The sequence below is a fragment of the Anser brachyrhynchus genome (assembly GCF_964034855.1).
Source record: "Anser brachyrhynchus genome assembly, chromosome: 2".
Taxonomy (NCBI): Eukaryota; Metazoa; Chordata; class Aves; order Anseriformes; family Anatidae; genus Anser; species Anser brachyrhynchus.
Window position 1 is genome coordinate 30,956,627 of NC_137695.1, and position 20,025 is coordinate 30,976,651.

General features: G+C 37.4%; 1 protein-coding gene across 14 annotated transcripts in view; it reads right to left on the bottom strand.

The window, feature by feature from the left end:
• DGKB (diacylglycerol kinase beta) overlaps positions 1 to 20,025 on the bottom strand; it is a 392,397-nt gene that overhangs the window by 344,444 nt on the left and 27,928 nt on the right. For 3 of the 14 annotated variants that reach the window (XM_080580938.1, XM_080580916.1, XM_080580905.1), the window contains exons 1-5: positions 12,971 to 13,246; positions 9,559 to 9,726; positions 5,570 to 5,684; positions 3,440 to 3,575; positions 2,400 to 2,484 (exon numbers count right to left, since the gene is read on the bottom strand). The exons of 1 other annotated variant lie outside the window; for it this stretch is intronic. The gene's annotated coding sequence lies outside the window, so the exon portion shown is untranslated. Of the gene's footprint in view, positions 1 to 2,399; positions 2,485 to 3,439; positions 3,576 to 5,569; positions 5,685 to 9,558; positions 9,727 to 12,258; positions 12,752 to 12,806; positions 12,831 to 12,970; positions 13,247 to 20,025 lie in introns of those variants that run through there. 10 more of the 14 variants (XM_080580939.1, XM_080580937.1, XM_080580933.1 and 7 more) reach the window with 7 other exon arrangements.

Below are 20,025 nucleotides of genomic sequence, written 5' to 3' on the forward strand. Positions count from 1 at the left end.
ATATATTTTGCATATTCCTAGAAAGTAGAGTTGTAAGCAGTGCTCCAATATAGCAAGCTCCAGATATAAACAGATAGAAAAACAATCTTTTTTTGTACAAAAGTCAAAAAAGCCTACATTATCTTCACACCTGCACATGCCTCTTCTTTTAAATGTCCAAGCCTATTATAAGGAAAATCACCTAAGGATCTGAAGATAACAAAACTATTTGGATACCAGATTCACACAACTTTCCGTTTCAGTTCTCCAAAATGAATGAAGTTACAACTTCAGCAAGGCATTTCAAACAAACAACAAAATCAACTCCCATGTTACTGACTGCAAATCACTTCACTGAAGCCTGTCCTGGACACTCCATATCACAACCACTCTGCACACAAGGGAAACTCCTGCATATGCCAGCGGCAGTTCCACACACAGAGTGGAAGTCACTGACAGTTCCAGAGGCATGAATTCATCTTGGTCAAAATCCTAAAGTAAACCCCTCAGAGTACTAGCAGGTTAGAAGGTGCCTGCATGTTCTTTCTGCGCATCTGCTGTTATCTAGATCGTAGTACAACCATAATGCACAAATAGTTTGGGGAAAATTCACAGAAAATAAACTTGATAAATTTTGCTGAGATAATATCCAATATGATGGAGGACACATCTGAATAGTCAGTGTTATGATGCATCCATTTTATACTATACATCATTATTCCTTCAGAACTTTGAGATATAGGAAACATTGCCCATTCTACCTAAATATGTTCAGAATAAGTAAATTTTAAGAGAAGTAACTGCAGCCAGACATCATCAGCCTACCTCATTTTCTATTCACTTCCCTTATCGTATTCACCTTTGCAAGTTCAGATTCATAGAATAACATGCTATTGTCTGATAGGGTTTGGTATTCATTAATTTTACTAGCCCAGAACACTTCAGCGGTTATTATTAAATACATACCTTGCTGAGTTAAAATTGCCTGGATTCCTTTGTAATGTAAATTCTTAGACTCATACTGGCCTGTTAGGTGTACAGTACATCTCATTAGCTCAGACTGCCTATGAAGTACTGGACAATGTTTCACTTAGATTAATATAGCATATCACAGAACTGTAACTCCTACTAAAAGGATTAAAGAAATGATGTAACACAAGGCTACAAGGCTATATACTTTATGAATAATGTTTGTAAATAATAGTGCTTATAAATAAAAATGATGGGTAGTTCATGCAGAATAATTTATGGGAAATGTATTTTTTCAACTAAGTGTAATCACCAATTTCACAGTATAATTCTTGGAAACAGACTCCCAGTAAGAATAGTCGCATTTACAAATTAAAACATAATATTCTTCCCATCTACTCCAATATTTCAATTTAAAATAGCAGACCTTAAATTATGATATTAACTGCTTTGCTTATGTATCTTCACAGATGAGCACGAAAGGCATACAAGCCTAACCAAAGAATTATGTTTTATTCTAAACAAAAAATATCTTATTATTTTTACCCTCTCTTTCTTCTTGCCACATTAGTGTTCTAATGTCTTGGTCTTCTCTTATAAATCATTATTTTTTCTTTTAGACTGCAGGGAGAAATTCTGTGGCTTGTGGTAAGGGTGTACAAAATTGATGATCAGTGAACCCCATCTAAATAAAGCATCTATGGCACGGTTTCCTAAGGCTGTAAATGACTACACACAATGGTACACGTGATCCATTCCAGTTCCATGTTCCACTGCTATATTAGTCAATTAAAAGAGGGTGAATATGGTGATATTTTTTTTTTAATATTACAATATACAGTCAGTTATTTAGTTATTATACATGTGGACACACACAAACAGAGTGAGTACCATTTACTTACAAACTCCACTTCTGTTGAGCATATGATCTAGATAAAAATAACACTTTGTCAAGGTTTGGACTTCATCCAGAACTGACGTGATCCCAGTTAGGGTTAGTCACTTGAACTGTTTCTCTAAATACCCCCTTAATACTAAACTTGTAAATAATTAAATTGGAATAGATACCTTCTGAGGGCTTCTGATTTAACCATAACCAGAACATACTATGAATGTTTGCTGGCATATTCAACATGAGGTCAGAAAGATGTGGAAAATATATGCCTAGTTAGATATATACATCCATGTTCTAAATTGACAAAGTTAAGCTATTTATGTATTGTACAGCAAAAGGTTAATTATTTATTTATTTATTTATTTATTTTTTAATTAGGTTATGATTGCAAGGCTAGCAAAGATAAAAAAGGAAAAAAATCTAATCATTTCAAAAGAGTATTTACAACATTTTTAATTCTAATAATTCTTTAAATAAGTTTACACAAGAGATGCTCTTCATTACTTATAAAGTTTATATTTTAAATAATTTTACATTAGCTATGTGTTTTACTCACCAAAAAAAAGCGTTTATTTCCAATGGATGATCAAAACATTCTTCTACTTGCTTCTATTCAGTTCATATCAATAAATATCACATAGCTGTCACATCAGAGTAAAATAAATGACAATCCTATACATCACTTCAAAACACGCAACACATACTATAAGGTGTTTAAGGCTAGACACAGGAAAAGATTTAGAGAGTTGAAACAGGATTTAAGTATAACAGAGACACTAAATCCCCTAATAGCCTAACTCTCCCTTGTGCTACTTGCTAATGCTAGCTAGATTCCACTTTCTGCTGGAACTGCCTCATATGCCTCAGCATAGATAAAGTAAGGGGGGGGGGGGGGGGCAGGGAGGAGGGGTGCAATCCTAGCTGTACACTTAAAGTGATGAGCAGTGAGCTCATCACTGATGAGTTATATCTCAGAAATGAAATTTTGTAAGTATAATCAGAAACATCAAGTTTGTGCTCAGCAGCATTCAAAAAAGTGTTCAGAAAGGACCAGAAAATAAAACAATTTATTCCATTGTATAGATCCCTGGTACACTTGCATTTTCAGTAACAGAGTTTTGAATTGATTACAGTAGAACTGGAGAAAGAGAAGGACAAAAAGACAGAGCAACTTGCTGATAAGGGATGAAAGACTATAATAGAAATCTTCCAGCTTCAAAAAGAAGCAATGGGATACGGCAGAGATCTGTGAAGTAATGAATGTATATAGAACGCTGGAGACTGGAGGAACACTGTGGGTCCTTAGCCTATTCTTATACTTCCTTGATAATTGCTGTCAGAAGACGGCACACTAGGGACAGATAGCTAGTCTGATCCAGTATCTTTTTGCGTCTAAGAAGAAGAAAGATGAAAAATGATCCCATTCACCCGACCTGGTTGTAGTGTCTTGACTTGATATGGATATGAATAAGCCATAAAGTTTAAGGACAATGTGCAGAACATGATTCCCCAAACATAAAAAGTCCAGACAAAATCAGTTAACAGTGATAGAATAGTCTCTAAAAAAAATAATTAAAAAAAAAATCTACAGCTTACCTCACTCTGTAATGCAGTTGTCTCCTTGCCATATATACAGTATCTGCTTCCCGTAAACACTGGGGCATACAAACAACAGGTTTTACTGGTAACATGTATAACTTTCAAAAACAACTGGATAGAAATCCAGTAATAACTGGATAGAAAAAAAAAAAGAAAAAAATCTTTTAAGTTCTAATTGTCTATGTAGTCATTTACTGAATCCCACTGAAATGACACAAAGAATGGAATCTACACCATCAACTCTCCAGGAAAATCTGTCTATTGCACGTGATTCTTCTCCACAAAAAGCTTAGCAATGTGTCTTCACTTTGTGTTGTTTACATCCATTTGGAGGTATTTAAGAGTATTAAGGGACATTTCAAGTATCAATACATGACGGGTATGTCAACATGAACTGTCTTTCTTTCTTTCCCCTTCAATTCCTTTAGGTTACCCTAAAAAGAAATATTCAGTGAAATTTGTGTTAAATCTGAAGAAGCAATGACAACAGTCTTTCCTCTCATCTTTAACTATGAACTAGTATCTTCCCTTCTCCGGCATTCACAGGTTGAAAGACATCATCACAGCTGTTCTGGCTTCAGTTGCTTGATTCTGAACAGTTTAAAATCTCTCCTAACTTCGTGCATTGCACAAGGAATTAATCTTTAAGCGGCCTTGCCATTCCTTGCATATCCATAAAATATTTTTAATGAAAGTAGTAGATAATGTCTTTAAATGTTCAAGACATGTATGTTCTAAAGAAAAAGTAGACATGCACGTTCTGTACATTGAGGTTTTGAATCTCTCTAAGCATCAATGTATCCCCCAGGGGGAACTGGGATTCCATTAGCTTGAACAGGATGAAAATCAGTTTTGATCTGAAAACGAGCTTCACATGGTATTCAAATATGGTTTAGTGGAGGACTTGTTAGTGTTAGGTCAGAGGTTGGACTCAGTGATCTTGGAGGTCTCTTCCAACCTAGATGATTCTGTGAAATTCATGTGTTACTAACAAGCATGGTAATCAATGTACATGTGAATATTAAAATACAAAGTTCAGCAAGTATAGAAGATCTTCATACTGAGATATGCATGCAAGCACTCCTAGAGAGAAACTGCAATTCATTCCTCCATGGGTTAATAATTCACTCATAGTTTAAAAGAGATGGCACCTGCTCTGCCAAAGACCTATTTGCATTTCCAAAGAACCAGAGCAGTAAACAAGACAAGGGGAGGAGCACTGAAACTTTTCCTGAATAAATTAAAGATTAGCAATCTCTAAGGGGGAAGGATGAAGCATTTGAAACTGAATGAGCAAACTGCAAAACATGCCAAGAAATATGTACAAGAATTGGCAAACTTTGCCTACTTGTGATGCTCTCCAGTGAAAGGTGGCCAGGAACATAAATAATGCAAGACAACCCAGACCTTGACCTCATAGCAAATCTAAGGAGTTGTACCTTGTCAGGATACATAGAAGATTTAGATCTGATTTTAGTACAAACAAACAAAACAAGAATGTCTTTATATCCTGTAATTCTCATCTTTATAAATCCAAGCTTCACAGTAGTTTAGTGTGGATTTTGTAAATAAATGTTTTTATTTCATTTTACCAGAAGATAGTAGGTGAATTAGGGGTGAATTACAGAAGTTTTCAAGGTTTCTAGATTATGACATCATTATTTCAATCCCTTTGTAGTGGCTATCCTTTTAGCTAGGGTCCTGGATTAATCACTCAGAATTCCCGTCTTAATACACCACCATATCAGGATACAGAAAGGATAATAGATTATATCTTCCTTTTGCTGGAGAGCATTTTGAAAGCTAATGATATAGGGTCTGAAATGAAACAGCTTCGATGAATGACCAGAGTTGACAGAAAAGCACTCTGAAGCAATCTAAGGTCAGAACTGAACTCTGAAGGAGTGCCCTTCAAATATACAAACTATTTTATCAGGTTTATATATTCTTATTAGTTTCCTCTACAGTTTTCTGCTCATTAAACTGTGCTGAAATAGGACTGAATGTGTTACTGTTATTTGGAAGGGTACATTTGTGTGATTCTACAGATTCTCCTGTCATTGACAGATGATCTACCCTGACCTCATGGCTCATCAAACCTGAATAAGAATGCACAGAAATCCTTACTAGAGACTTGAATTTCCTCTTCTTCATTAGAGGTGCAACTGGAAGTCAGAACTGGATCATCCATCAAGATTATTTTTCTCAGCACCAACAGAGACAAGTAAAAATCGCTGGTACACTGTGTAATGTAGGACAGAAAAATGTCTTGATCACTCAAGTAATCTCACAAGTTTTTTTTATAGTTTGTGGATGCCTACATTATTTATAGGAAACAGTCTTTGACAGAACATAAAGCTTTTCTAAAAGTCATTATTTTGAATTCACAAAGGAAAAAAAAATCGTAACTGAATATGGTATTTTACTCCATGAAGAACAAAAACCATCTACTCAGTATTTTAAATTTAAAGAGGAAGTAAACATATATTCTTATCAGAGTATCTTCTGTGATTAACAGCAATCGTTCTTCAAAACTGGGAAGTTTCCCCAGGCTTCCTCCAGTCATTCTACTTTTAGGAAGAAATGGTTGTATCAACGGAGCTAAGCCTAGCAAGGGCCAGTACAAAGTTTCCTCCTTCTGTTCTATAAAAGATCACATTGCTTAGAAGGTTTGAATTCTTTGACCCAAAAGCCATTATGCTGTTTAAACACAGATGTTTTAATAAGCACTTTAAAAGTCACAAAAGGCAAAATGGCCCACTGTCCCTCGTGAGCAGAAGTCATTGAAGTACCATACCATTAAAATTTACAACAGCATATGAAGATAAACCAGGTCACTGTTGTATTAGTTTTTCAATTTATGTGACATGCAGAGCAAAGTAAAACTAAATGCCTGAGCAAGTCTTCTCAGTTTCATAGTAAATCAAGACTTTTCAGGAAGCAATATAGCTTTATTTTCCATTAAAAAAAAAAAAAAAGTTATTGGAATATTTTATATCAATAAGAAATTAATACAGTGACTTTTTGATGAAAGCAAGCTATAGACAACTTTTTAGGGCATAGAGAAAAATGGAAATACTCAAAAGTACTTTTTTACTTAAATATATGTTAAAAAGATGTACTTTGATATTTAACTTCTGGGATATAGCCCCTTCTAAGCAACTGCTTTTTGTGAGACTATTTTACTTTGTGTTTATTTTCAGTAATGCACAGAGAAGATTTGATACATCCTTAGGATTTCAAATCTCCCTTGCGTTTTTCTTTCTAGCTGAGAAGATACCCAAGGGTGCAATTTATCTCACACAAAGCAGGATGCCTTAAAATTAAACCTTAAACTGTGAAACCACTATCCTAGGCATGCTTTATAATGAGTTTAGAGACCTGGATACATCCAAAATGTACTTCAACTGACCTATATTGGATGCTTATCATAAAATTAGACTTTTCCTCAGCAGGTGCTTTTGTCTTTCCACCAGGAATAATAGGAGAGACAGAAGGTAACCAGATATTACTTAGACACTGAACATAGGAAAGACTAGTCCCATTTATGTATATTTTGAACATTAACAAAACTTAACTCTAATGATAAATAGATTACCATAACTATTCTATTCAAAATATGAAGAAACTACCAATGTAAAAATCTTCAGTAAAATATTCCAGGACTATAAGGAAGCACCATCCTAGCTACCTGAAAGAGATTTCTAGCTTTACATTTCTGACCTTTTTTTTTTTTTTTTTTTGTATAGAATTTGCTAGCTTCTTTCAAATGTTAAAAAAAAAATCCTTGGAGATTAAATTAAAGAAAAGAGCAATAGTAGCCATTACATTTATTTTTTCTTGTTTAATTTATTCCTGTCTATAATCATATATTTGTCTCTTCTTCCTCCCCCTATTTTTCCTTGCTTAAAAAAAAAATAAAATCTCTCTGGCCTTATCCTAATATTACCTACCATTTGGAGGATGAATACAAACATTCATTCAGGCGACATGAGAAAATCCACAATTAAAGTGGCCAAAGACTCCAGGGAGAAAAAAACAAAAACAAAAAAAAACCCTCTTGATTCTTGGGATGCCATGGTTCATACTGTTTATGTCTAACCCATAGCCTCTACATACCAGATTTACAGGACACCGCTTCCTTTACTTTCAGAAGAAGAGACAAGAAAGCATGTTAATTTCATATCATCTGTGTTTCTTTCAAATTTGAACCAACGTAAACATCGGAAATGTCCACCTGGAGAGAAATTTAGAGCAAGGAGAACGAATTTGACTAGTTGTTTTTCCTTTATGCAGCATAATTTAGAAGACTTGGGGGGGGGGGGGGGGAATGTTTCCATTATCTGTGCGAGTTCCCCAGTTCTCCAAATAAACAACCGCTACATTTCAATGCCTCATTATTTCCCAAAAGACAACTCAAAAGGAAAGGGAAGCCAAATTTCACAGCAGAAGACTCATAGTTTGATGCACACCATACAACATAAACTTTTGTGAGAACTCCACTACAGTTCTGTTGGGATTCTTCTCGTCGTACTGTAAGGACTAGGGAGTGAACTACTTATTACTACTACTGGTGAGCACTGGACATCCCACTGAACATATAGGTTTTTTTTTCACTATCACAATTTCACACTAAGTAATCAAAATGTAGCTGAGAATCAAACTAAAAAAAAATAATAATCATGGAACTTACTTATATTAACTAAAGATTTCTGCTAGCATACATAGAAGTTCCATTCTTGGAAATAAAAATATTTCAAAGACAATAAAAAAGTACCTAGATGTCATTTTATTCATAGTTTCTTATAGTAAATAACAAATATTAATATTAAATATTAATATTAAATAAAAAATTATTCTGTCCTAGCAATTAGAAACCTAATTAGTAACGTTAAACTGACAAATGTGTTTGTACATTTGCATTCATTTATTTTTATTTTTCAGTGGTGTAGGGCAGCACAATTGTGTCAGAATTGGGCATTTTGATTCCAAACCCTTTAATAGGGGTTGGACAAGAAGTAATTAAACAGCCTCAAAATACTTACATTTGTTACATTTTCAAATTTGTGGCAAACTAAACAAGACTATATTCCCTCGGGGCTAAACTTCTGCAATCATTATTCAGAAATAAATAAATAAATAAGTAAATTCTTCAGAAACGATTAAAAAGGAAAATATGTTCTAGATTGCATAAAGTTGTTTTACTGGATGTTTTGGGATAGTTATTCATCCTGATTTTAGAAATAAATAGGTAAAAAATAATAAAGTGCTTCTCTACCTGCTAAATAGGCCTAAATTCCTATTCATAGTAAAAGATAATTTCTATTCATAGTAAAAACATTAGTGTGATGAAAGATAGGTCAGGTTGACAAACTGTTGGTATCAGTCAATTTGTACTGGAGCTGAAGTTTGTAACTTTTCTTCACATTCATAGACATATTAAATACAATTACAAACATCTAATCCTTTTAAGTGAGACCCACAATGTCACTTATTCTTCCCTCCAGCACAATGAATTAGCTGGTCCAGCTATAGAGCAAGTCTCCAAATGAAAAAAAAAAAATTAAAAAAAGTTAATAAAATTGTTATGAAAAACCACACTTATGGACAAATAATTGTCCTAAGTCTGCTATTACTGTTATTAATTATTTTGTAAGTGGTACAGAAGACAATGGGAAACTTACCACAAATCATTTATGCAGAATTTTTCTCACAGATTTTCTTATTTTATTTTCATTTTTTACTTTTTTTTTTTTAACCTCTTACACCAGCTACTATTGATTAAATTGGCTATGTAATCTTATCATTCCTACAGAATAATACTTCACACTAATTCTGCACAGGAGAAAAAAAAAAGTGAATGATATCCAAAGCATACCTGGTACCTTCAATTTATTTACTTTTTGTTTGAGAGTAATGCAAAGCTCAACTGGCATCTCCTGTAATAAGTTGCAAAGTTTACTCGATAGTTACAACAGGTAGAGAGCTGGAATCTAAAACTAATGTATTTCAGGAAGCCAGCATCCTGTTCTTCAACAGCATTGCACTCACTCTGTTGATGTCTTCCAGATTTCACATCATAACTTTAAAATAAATATAGATGTATTTCCAAGTACCTTCTTTCCAGAGGTGGAGCCTAATTGAAATACTTTTGCTCCCGGCCACCAAACTGCAAAGCATGAGCTGCTTTTTCTGTTTTGCTCAGTCTTCTGATTGCTGTCACTCCTTCATCACCACACAGATGGGAATGTTTTGTCACACATTTTTCACAGCAGTCCACATCTCTTACCATGACAAAAGATGAGAAGAAATACTATGAATACAGCTTTCATCATGTAAATTGCTTTTGGCAACAAAATTAACTTTCACCAAGGAAACATCTGAAATAATTGACATTTTATAAAATCATAGAATAGTTTGGGTTGGAAGGGACCTTAAAGGTCATCTAATTCCACCCCCCCCTGCCATGGGCAGGGACATCTTTCACCTGACCATGTTGCACAAAGCCCCATCCAACCTGGCCTTGGATACTTCCAGGGACGGGGCATCCACAACTTCTCTTGGCAACCTGTTCCAGTGCCTCGCCACCCTCATAGTAAAGAACTTTTTCCTAATATCTAATCTAAATCTACCCTCTTTTAGTTTATATCCATTCCCCCTTGTCCTACCACTGCACTCCCTGGTAAAAACTCCCTCCCCATCTTTCCTGTAGACCTCCTTTAAAAGACTTGCTAGAATTGTGTGTCTAACATCTAACTTATCGATGAACTAATAAAAGTCACAACAATTCAAAGAGAATGAAACATTATATATCATCCAGATATGCTGCTGATATTTATTTAATTAATTACAAAGCATAACTTAAACCCTGTACATTTCATTCTATAGATGACTTTCACAAGAACTCGATGCTATTGTCACACAAGCATGAAGCAAACAAAAGAAGCCCAGTCCAGCTATCCAGCTGACTGACTTTGAAGTTTTCCAGCCTTGACTTATTACTACCTGTACTCACAAATGTCCTGTATTTACATCCTGCTTTAACAGAAGCCCTCTTATCATTCTTTTCATCCCTCCACTAGTGATCTCATTCCATTGGCAAGAGGCACCTAGACCTGTCCCATGAAGTGTCACCTGAATTACACTTTGCTCCAGAATAGAAATGATGCAGAAACCTTATAAGTAAAAAAATGATATCGAGTGCTCTTCAAAACATATTAGCTTTGTTACCTTCAAACTGCACAAACTCTTCAAAAATATCTGTTCACTTATGCATTTCTACTGAACAATATTATTTTGGTGTTTTATTCTGAGACAACTACAGGTGTTTAAAGAAAGATGATTTCAGTTTGTCAGCAACAGTTCACACACATTTCTTCTTCCTAAACAAACACAAGAGTGTAGTTTTTCTAAACCTGCATAAGAGCAGCAACTTCAGTTTTTTGCAGGGCTCTAAATTAGAGGAATGGATTTGGGCCCCAAATATTTCAAATCCATAACACAAAATATCTTATGCCGCACCCATTTCAGACTGCTGAATAATTCTTTTAGGATGTTCCTGCCATGGTAAACAACAAAGTCCTTCCACCTTGACAAGTGAACATGGGATAACTTAAACCCCAGGAGGAAAGCATTACTTTTTAATGCCCCATGTTTCTTGATGCTTGCTTTCATTCTGTGAAAGATAAATGTTTCAGGCACTCGGAAATGTTGGATTATGACTTCAGGGAGAAACAAAGAACGTATTTCCTATCATTTTATCCATAAAGCATAGAACAAGCCCAGTCTTTTGGTAACGCATATCAGATTCTTGCTATGATTTTATTTTTTCTGATGTATAATGATGTTTTAATATATGCAGCAGCATTATACCACTCAAGTGCAAAGAAGAAAAATTTTAACTTTGCTACATGAGGTCATTTGATCTAGAAAAAACATTTAGTGACGTTTTAAAAAGACTATCTCTCCTGTGAGAATTACTGTTTTTTCTCATCCTGCTGCAATCTCTTATTTTCCATGATAGATTTTAGAAGCCTGTTTTATAAACTCTCAAAAATTGCATCAACCAGATAAAACTGCTTCTGAAAATTAATGAAGTTCTTCTTTCTATTTGACCGCTTTTCTAAAAATTTAGCGGGAATTAACTGAAGACACTAATCTCGTTTAGCTAAGGAAAAATACTTATGATACATCAATCTTGTGAGAAAGCCTTTCATCCATTTCAAAAACAGCATACTCACAATGAAAATTGTAATTGCAGACACTCATGACAAATGAAACTATTTTCAAGAAAATAAATCAGAACAACACTGGATTACACGAAATAACAATAAGCTGCCTGTAAACTGCCTTCAATCGTCCAAAAGTTTGTCGATTTGCACAGCATTTTTAATTCTTCCTCGAAAAGACCCTTAGACCGCCTATCACATCACCACTGAAAGTTTCCGCACACCAGTCTTTACGGCACAAGTTTTCAGCTGCATCTTTTGTTTCACGCACTCGCTCTGTGCTTATCCCCACTGCATGTTTCAGCAGTCCCCGGGTTTGAACCTAGCCATCAATGAAAGCCTTCTGAACGCAGCTCTCAATGAAAGCCCTGGCAGCATCAGGACATTGACCGCGCTTGAGCAAAGTGATGTAGGTCAACGAGGCAAACTGGCATTAACTAGGAAGCAAAGCCATGAACCGTGACAAATTCAATATAGCCCGCTTAGCTACAACTTAACACACACAACCCCTCTCTCTTCCTCTCTCTCCCTCCCTCCCCAGTTCCGCGTTTGCAACCAGTTCAGCCGCCAGGCGCCTGGCGAACTTACTGCAGTGCGATGCGGGAGGAGGGATGCGAAAGAGCCCGGGATGCGAAAGAGCCCGGCGCCCTGGGCAGCCGGCAGAACCGGCCATCCAGCCGAGCGAGAGACCGCCCCCGCCGGTTGCCGCAGCCCAGCGCTGCCCGGCCCCGCGGGGCCGCCGCCGCCGCCGCCGCCGCCGCCCTCCCCTCCGCCCGCTCCCCGCGGCGCAGCGCGGATGCCGCCAGCCTCCCTCCGCCCGGGGCCGCGCAGCCACCACCGGGCAGCGCGGTTTTAAGCGGCCGGGAGGCAGGGAAATCTCCCACCCCTTTCTGGCAGGGCGGGCGGGGGAGGGGACAGGCGACACGCACACACACACACACAAAAACACACACACATACACATGCACACGCAGCCCCTCCCGCGCCCGCGCAGTTGCGGTACCTGTTGGCCGGCGCTCCCGCATCCCCCGGTGACCCTCCGCATCCCCCGGTGATGATACCCCGCATCCCCCTGTGATCCCCCGCATCCCCCGGTGATGCTCCCCCGCATCCCCGCATCCCCCTCCTAGCACTTACCCAAAGTTTCCCCGCTCCCCCGCCCCGTCCCCCGCCGCCAGCGGCCGTCCGCGCTCGCTCCGCGGCAGCGGGGCTGGCACAGCGGCCGCGCAGCCGCGGGGGCGCCGAGGGCTTGTGTGCGGCTCCCCCCGCTGCGCACCCGCGCGCCGCCCGCCCTCGCCTACCTGCGGCCCAGGGGGGGATCCCCCGCAGGTGCGCGGTACTGAGCTGCCCGGGGCCGGAGGGGTGCAAGAGGGCCGGGGGAGGATGCTCTCCCCCACCCCCCGCTGCAGACGCTGTCCCCCCGGTAAGGCCGGCCCGGTGCCCGGCTCCTCGTCCCGGGGCCTCCAGAGCCGCCGTTTGGCCGTCCCCGCTGAGGGACCTGCAGGAATGTCACGGCACCGAAATGCAGCCCCGTCCCCCCCAACCGCTGTCCTCCCGAGGGGTGGGTCTCCGGCACGTGTTTGGGAATCCCCCCCTCTAGGTAGCAACACCAGAGCTAGGGCCCGTAGGAATTTGCAGATTTGCTTGGAGAAGAAAAATAGAGGAAGCAGCGCAGCGATGGCATAAAAATTCATGCCTTTCTGCCAGTGCCTCCCACTTAGCAGGACACAAAACAAGGGATCAGACGAAACTTTCACTGACAGCTTACCAGCGTGTTCAATGGCAACTTGTCATGACCAAAATAAATCCCTCTGAAACACAGGTGAATTTCTAAGCAGAGCAAACGGTGCCAAACTTCCATCTTCACCAAGTCCTGGGTTCTGCTCATAGATTAGCCTCAGGACATCAGCTGGGATCCTGATGATTTGGTTAATTATAATGACCATTAATTCCTATCTAAATTCACTTTGTTGCTATATAACACTATAAATATTTCAGCCTTGATGAGTGTTTCAGGCAATCTAGATGAAATGTAGCATACTGCTAATAGTTGTGTATAAGACAATGAAAATTATTTTTTTTTTGGTCAGGAATTTTTGTTTATTTTCTAAATGCATCCATTCTTCCTTTCAGAAATCTGTATATGAAGGGTTTAATTCTTACATAACATGCAAGTGCTAGAAATTTTTGGAATCTTCTTTATTTTAATAACCATGTAAAACATCACCAGCTCAATTTGGCTTATAAAGATTTTTGTTTCCTTAAAGGAGGATTCCTTATTTCACCTAGCTTGATGTAAGTGGCTTCCTCAGACTGCATGGTAATTGCTTTTTGTAACTTAGCTTCTACACAGCACAGCAAAAGGCATTTAACCGTTTTGTAATAGCGGGTTTCTAAAACTCATTAGCACTCCAGCTTTGTGTTTAACAAAAGAGTTTGAAAATTTAGATAAGCTTCAAGTGTACAAGTGAAATTTACAGTTATTTTGTGTAATACAATAGATATATATCTATTCCATACACTAAGTGGAATAAATACATTCACAACTAAAATTATGATGTGATATAACTTTGATTAACCTTAATATGCCCACAATCTATTAAAATATTTATTTACCTCTCCTAACATGCATACAAAAGCAGAATAAAAAATTATCTGTAACTTTGGTGAAATGTATTCTAGGAACGGTATTACACACATTAGCCTTTATATCTCAGATCCAGTAGTTAACCTTACAAATATATTTCCAAACAGCAATTTATCAGTAGCACATGACAAATACTTGACTCTAGTCTCCCACATTTAATATACTGTTATCCATTTAAACAACAGATTTCAGGAAATTCTTTTTCTCCCAGGGAAGGAATTCAGTCCCAGTGTATTTAAGCCTTGGGTTACTAAGTATAGATCAAAACACTGAAGTGCAGTGACTAGTTACTTAATTGTGACAAATCATTTCAGTACTACACAAAAATTTTATAGGCCCTACAATAAAATGATTGATTAAGTGGTTTGGGGAAGGGAGCCTGGTTTTGAAAGATGATACTGATTTAAAAATTGGTTTCAAGCACTCTCCATAACATAAGGTCATATTAGAAGCAAAGTTACTAGGTAAATTACATTTCACAATTATTACAATTTTATTGTTGTTATTCTTGTTGTTTTAATATTGAGCATAGCTTTTTTATACACACTTAACTTGGAGCTTTACTGTTATCTTTGGCCGTGTGTTGGGATAATGTACAACTCCAGTTCTTACTGAAATAGCAAATGTCCACCAAGTTTACATGCAGCACGGAATGTCAATTCCATTGATATTTGTAGCTTTAAAACACTGAAGTTAAATTTGAGGTCTTCTGTTCAAATAGGAAAAATAACCACTTTTTTAAAATATTTAATTTGCATTGTAAAAGCAGTAATACCCATACAGGTCAAAGCCAACTCAGAACAACAGAGCTGTGAAAGAGCAACATGAAAAATATCACACTAAAGGCACACTAACATTAGGCTTTTTTGTTTGCATTGAAAAATACTTGGAAGTTTGCTATTGATGTGGCTAGCCTTAGAAACAGGATTGTATTATATGCAGTTCAGAGTATATGTCAAAGATGGAGGATAAATGGAATACAGCTGATGGCTAAGAGCTTCCTCAGCCTAGAGCTTAATGACAGTGTTTGGGAGTAGCACATTCAGGTCAGCAGCTTTATTCTGGTTTCAGTGCAAAGATGTGTCCTGCTCTAGAAGCAGTGTATCACCCAAACTGTGTATACCCCTGTTGTCTCACAGAATGGCTGGGGTTGGAAGGATCCTCTGGAGACCATCTAGTCCAACCTCCACGCACAGGCAGGATCACCTAGAGCATACTGCACAGGATCTCATCCAGGTGGGTTTTGAATATCTCCAGAGGAGACTCCACAGCCTCTTTGAGCAACCTGTGCCACTGCTCTGTCACCCTCACAGTGAAGAATTGTTTTCTTATATCCAGCTGGAACTTCATGTGTTTCAGTTTGTGCCTGTTGCCTCTCTCTCCTTCTTTATTCAAGCACCTACCATAAACAGATTAAAATATACAGAAAGTTTGTCGCTTAACAGCTCATTCTCTTACAGCAGAGCAAATAACAGATGTCTAGAATCCACAGCCAGAATTAAAAAAAAAGTACAGTCTATCCTTAGGCCTGTGTTTGGATATTTAAATAAATGATTTTTGTTGCTAAGCATGACTTTAGATTGCTCATTTAATATACCTTTATTATGAACTGGGGCCCCTAAGCTTTTTACCATTTTTGAAACAAAAAAAAAGGACCAAACCCAGAATCTTAACAGCAAAAACAGTTCTCAGTCTCCAATATTTGTTATCTGCTGTTGAGAAGTTTCAACAATATCAATCATCTGCAGTTTTTGGTACTTTTAGAAAAAACAGAATTCAGTCTTCAAATCTGACTTCTGTGGGCAACCTGATCTAGTGGGTGGCATCCCTACCCATGGCAGAGGGGTTGGAACTAGATCCTTAAGGTGCCTTCCAACTCAAGCTTTTCTATGATTCTATGACTCTACAAAGTCACAGGTGTAAACTATCAAAAACTAATCTATATGAATTCAGCTGATATAAGTTAGAGGTATATACTGAAAATCTGCTTTAGAATATATAGTTATCAGAAGCAGGTATAGTTCTCCCCCACCAAAAAAAAAAAATAATCATTTATCTTACACAATTCTTACAACATGAAGGTTTTTGTGAAGGGAATATAAAAATAATGATATAGCATCTTTCACCCAGTAAATTCTGTACTTTTTCTATTTTCATAAGGAAATGTAAGTATGCAGTATACTGCTCCCTCCCAGAAATACCAAATTCACTCAGTCTCGTTTATGCCTCTAGGAGAATGTTGGGATGAGTCCTCTTGGAACACATTTTGAGACACATGAAGGAAGATATGCTGAGTGGGAAGTCATCACGAGTTTACCAAGGGTAAATGTAGCCTGATCAATCTGACTGTCCTCTACAATAAACTGATGGAATATATGGACAAGAGGAGAACAATGAACTTGACCATATTAAGTATATCTTGGCTTTTGCACATTGTGACATTACAGACTGTGTAGGCAGAAACTAGAGGGGTGAGTAACTTGCTAGATGGTCAAGCTCAGAGAGTAGTGTTTGATTGATTGTACTCTATCTGGATGCTGGTATCAACTAGAATTGCCCAGGGATCTATCCTGAGACCTGTCCTTACACATTTACCAGTAACCAGGGGGACACAAAGAAGTTCACGTTCCTTAGGTCTGCAGATGAGACCCACAAACCAGGAGGACTAATTGACATGCTCAAGGGCAGGACTGTCATCCAGAGGGACCTACACATGCTGGACGAATGGGATGACAGGAACCTTACGAAATTTGACAAGAACAAATGCAAAGTCCTGCACAAGGGAAGAAAAAACTCTGCAGTGATGGGGTCATGCTGGGCACTCCTAGGGCAACTCCTCCTGGCAACTCCTGGGGAGTTGCTCTGTTGAAAAAGCCCTGGGGGTTTTAGCAGACAGCAATCTAAATATGAATCTGCAGTGAGCCCTGGCAGCAAAGCTGACCAACGTATTCCTGGTCTGTATGGACAAGAGCACAGAGGCTGAAAGGGAATGATTATCCCCTTGTACATTTGACAAGTCACACTTTCAATACTGTATCCTTGGATAATTCTGTTTGAAAAGACCCTGAAGAGGTCTAGTCTGGGAGCAGTACGAGGAGGTCTAGTAAGTATCAGATGTGAGGTTAGACCAAATAGGCTTTGTTCAGTTGTCTTTTGAAAGACTCCAAAGACAGAGACAACAACTTCTGTGGGCTGCCTGTGCTGGACAGTCCTTGTGTTGAAGAAATTTTTATTTACATCCAGTCTGAACATCTCATTTCAATTTAGGCCCATTGCCTCTTGCCTTCCCACCGTATATAACTATGAAGAGCCTGTCTCTACCTTCTTGAAAGCCTCCTCACAGCTATTGTTAGGTCTCTCCAAAGCCTTCCCTTTCCAGGCTGGACAACGGGTTATAGTACTTTTCAGTGAATTTATATCTGTTTTCTTTTTTTTTTTTTTCTTTTCATCTTACTGATCTTTACCTTCAATCTACATAAGCAGTTTTCTCATCTGTTGCCCCTATTGACAGTTGGACCAGATGATCTTAGATATCTTTTCCAACCTTTATGATTCTCTGATTCTATTCCAAAGGTGGATCCTCAGTCTAGAGCCATCATATCTCAATGGCAAGAGTTTCAGAGAGATCAGCAGGCAATGGGCTTACAAGCTCATAAATCTACATGAAAGGTCCCATTCATTTCAAGTGGATGCAGAAATGAGCCCTTAGTCATAGTAAATGAGAAATGTTTGTTCAGTCTGAGAAGAGGCCACTTGGTTAAAGATTATCTAAGAAGCAGATGTCTGATAACTCATTCATTCTTAAACACTGTAATATAAAAGACTATTAAGCTCTATACAAATTCTTAAATATTTAGCTGGGCAGGAGGTAAGGGGCGAAGTGTATTTACTGTATGTTTCTTGAAGTAGCATTATAGCAGTGACATGCATGATTTTTTCACTACACTTCACTTATATATATGCAGGATATCAAAAAGAAGCATAAGGCTTCTTTTTGTCATTAGTAAGTCATTAAAAATTAATATCTCATATGTGGCTTTATATATTAAAAGATGGTTTTGATACACTAATTACCATCTGTATGTTTTCTGAACTGTCTCAACCATGGGAAAAGATATTACATGTCCTTAAACTTTTGTTGAATCTGAATACATATTTAGCAATCACTATTTAACATTCCACAACCAATATAATTTGTTTTAGGAAGAATTTTTGTTTTATTTTAAATTTAATTCAAAGCAATCCAAGTGTAATATACTTTCTAGTAGATAGTAATCATTCCAAAATCCTGATGGCCTAAACTATTAAATTTATATGCTATTAGTTCACTGTATGCAGCTTGCACAAAGATCATTCCTGTTAATAAAATACAAAATGAAAGACGTGTTGATGGGTTCTTCCTTTTGTCTTCTTTCTTCCTCTGTTTTCCAAATTTCTCTAATTTTTGCTTTCCTTAGTTTATTTATGTTTAACATCATACCTGCATATTTACTTCTCATAGGTAGATCAAAGAAAGGCAGCATTATGTTACCGTGTCTCAAAATATAAATACACAGCAGATATTTGGAAGAAAAACCTCCCTTTTCTATTTATGGTGAGAGGAGCAACTCAGAAGAGAACTGAAAACATCTACTTTTTTCTTGATTTGTGACTTGACAGAGGTAGTATAGTATAGAATATATACTATACAAAGATAGTGTAGAACTTTTACAGATTATTATTAAACATGTAATAGTACAAAGTTTTATGACTGAGAGCAAAGGTGCAGGACTTACAAGGATGAGGGAGAAGGACAATAGTTGACTAAAGAGCTAAGGCATCAAAAATGGAGAGAGCAACAAATGAAGAATTCATAGGGTGAATTTAATTCACGGATTTCAATGCAAATAGAAATATTTAATGTAAATGATAACACTTTCCAGGTTCTTGGAGCACAAGGTAAAGAACAGAGAGAAAAATAAATATATAGAGAACTAATGGTATTGCAAATTTCCTTAGCTTCAAAAAACACCCTATAAGAAGCAAGCATTGAAAAGAGAACAAAAATAGTAAGAAATTTTTTTAAAGTACAGCTAAAATTTAAAACCATACATACTTTAGTTGCTTGTATTTGGGTACAATTTGTCATAAGACATAATCAAAGTAACTGTAAGAATTCAAAAACTGCATTTCCTAACTAATTAGACCTATGTTATTTGCATTTTCATTAATGTGATCAGGAGACAAAATTTTTGGAGAAAGAATACAGAGGAGGTGATATACTACGTTGGTAAGCCAGACATGTACATATTAACTTCTGTATACCTGACTGCAGAACGCGATTAAAAGCAACAAAACCAGCATCAAGACTGCAGAGTTTGGGTGCCACTACACTGCATATTCAAAAGATATGTATATTTTTACATCAGAAGTTAAAGGCAAGATGGAGTGTTGAGATTTGGAATAGTTAAGTGTATTTATTTATGAAAGGAAATTGAAAGTAAATAGTAGAAAAGAAGAAAGAACTAATTACATTTAATTACTTTAGATGAAAGTTTTCTGGGGGACAGATGGAATGAAGACCTACAGAAACATGTTTCCAGTGTCAACAACAATTATATATGAAATGAATATCTGTTGGTGTAACCAGAAAGATATATATATCTGTTGGTGTTTGAGCCATTCTATCACCCAAATTTTCACTAGCTGGTCTGCAGTTCTTGGACAAAC